The sequence below is a fragment of the Numida meleagris genome, chromosome 3 (genome assembly GCF_002078875.1).
Source record: "Numida meleagris isolate 19003 breed g44 Domestic line chromosome 3, NumMel1.0, whole genome shotgun sequence".
NCBI classification, from domain to species: Eukaryota; Metazoa; Chordata; class Aves; order Galliformes; family Numididae; genus Numida; species Numida meleagris.
Window position 1 is genome coordinate 65,883,486 of NC_034411.1, and position 2,180 is coordinate 65,885,665.

The following is a 2,180-nucleotide window of genomic DNA, read 5'->3' on the forward strand; positions in this document are numbered from 1 at the left end:
TGGCGCTAAGGGACATGGTTTAGTGGTGGACTTGGTAGTGTTAGGTGATGATTGGACTTGACCTTACGGGTCTTTTCCAACCAAAATGATTCTTTGATTCTAGGTACCTGCTGGTTTCTGGGGCTTGGTAAGTTAAAGCAGGGACAGAGCTTGTCTTTTGGTTGCTGGTGCTGGCACAGTGAGGTCTGTAGGTGTGATTTCTGGACTGAGAAGCACACATGTGAGGGCCAGATTTCACAGACTATCCCCCAGGCATTACATCCAGAGAAACCAGGCTGCTCTTGCTCCCTTCTTTGGGCCACAAATACCACTTCAAATAAAGACACATCCATGGGGAAATAACCTCAGGAGAATGCTGATTCAGATCGCATTAACTCCTAGGGACATTTCTAGGTGGCCGAGTACATATGGAGCACATAAATCTACTTGTGAGAGTTTAATGAAAGGCCACCAAGATTCTGAAAGGACTGGAGAGAGCTAGGACTGTTCAACCTGGAGGAGAGGAGGCTCAGGAGGATCTCATCAACATGTACAAATATCTGAGGGGAGGGTGCAAAGAGGACTTAGCTAAGCCTTTTCAGTGGTGCCCAGTGCCAGGGCAAGGGGCAGTGGAACTGGAACACAGGAGGTTCTCTCTGAACACCAGGCAGCACTTCTGTGTTGTGCAGGTGATGGAGCACTAGCACAGGCTCCCCAGAGCCTTCAGAGTCTCCTCCTTAGGGATCTCCAAAAGCCACCTGGACGTGGGCCTGGGCACCCTGCACTGGGTGTCCCTGCTTGGGCAGGGGTTGGAGCAGATGGACGCAGGGTATCTGTCAACCTCAATCAGGCTGCGTTTCTGTAGCATGGCATCCAGGGTATAAACAGCAGAGAATTAGAGAGGCCTGTCCACAGCTGTTGTTGGAATAGGAGGAAGAGGTGTTTGATGGTGTTGTGTGTGAAGGGAGAGATGTTTGATGGCAACACGGCACAGTCCTTTACAAATAGACCCCACCAGCAAGACACAGCATTCCTGGGGGAAGACCCCTGTTCAAGGCCCTGCTTTCAGCTCTGGTGTGGCCACAGGGTGCAAGCTGCAGTGTAGCTGTCATGAGGTCGATGGGAAGCCAGGCTTGGTGTGACTCAGGGCTGGGCCATTCCTCCTCAGGCCCTGAGCCCTGCTCGGGCAGTGCTCCCCACCAAGGCCCAGTTCTGTGGGCAGCGAAGGATGCACACATTCCTGGTTGTATTAAAGCAGAAGCACTGACACCCATCTGTGGGATGACGCTGTTAACTGAATGTTTTCTGGCCTCAGCCCAGTAGCATACTTTTGGATGACCCAAAAAGAAGGCTGGGTGTCCTTGGCAGAGGAAGGAGGAAAGGAGGGCAGAGCACTGGACAGAGGGGCCGGGCTGAGCTCCTGATGTCTCTGGGAAGAAGGTAAGCCCAGGGAGCACCCAGGCCATGGGACATCACTGCACCACTGCATATATAACCACGCCTAGTGTTCAGCCTGGGGGTGCCTGCTTCTCCCAGCCATCTGACTGTTCCATAGAAATCCAACAAGAGGGAATAAGTGCTTCATCTCGCAGACATGAGCATTGCTGGAGGGTGCTGTGTCTCCGTAGAAGGGACCCCTGTTCCACGGGATGGGTGCAGGACCAAGAACCACTGCCTGACCTCAGGGAGTGTGATTTAAACGTGTGCAGGCCGGCCAGTCGAGCGTGAAGCCAGCAGCCAGCGGCCGCCTGAAGGATGAAGAGCTGTGCACAGCCGCAGCCAAGACAGGCTCCTCCTAGGACTAAACTAAGAAAATGTAGGGTAAAGATCAGGAGGAGCTCTGGGCAGGGAGGGCAGAGCAGGGAGATCAGGGAGGCGGCGCAGGTGGGGCACATAGCTGCGTCCTGCGGCAGTACCCGAGGAATGGCCACCAGCGCCGTGTCACCCGGCTCTCACAGCGGCGTGAAGGAGGAAAACTTGGAAGTGACTAAAAGTCAAACGTAAAAAAAAAAAAAAAAAAGACGAGAAGTCGTTTTTTGTTCTTTATATAGTTCGTTATCGTCATCCTGTGATTTTCTTTGGTAGGCTGAATCACAGTTGTTTTAATGCTTGGGACTGACGGTAAGTAAACGAGGATTTAAAAAAAAAAAACAAAACCGATGGCTTTTCCAGTGAGGCACATAGTTCAGGACTCACACCGG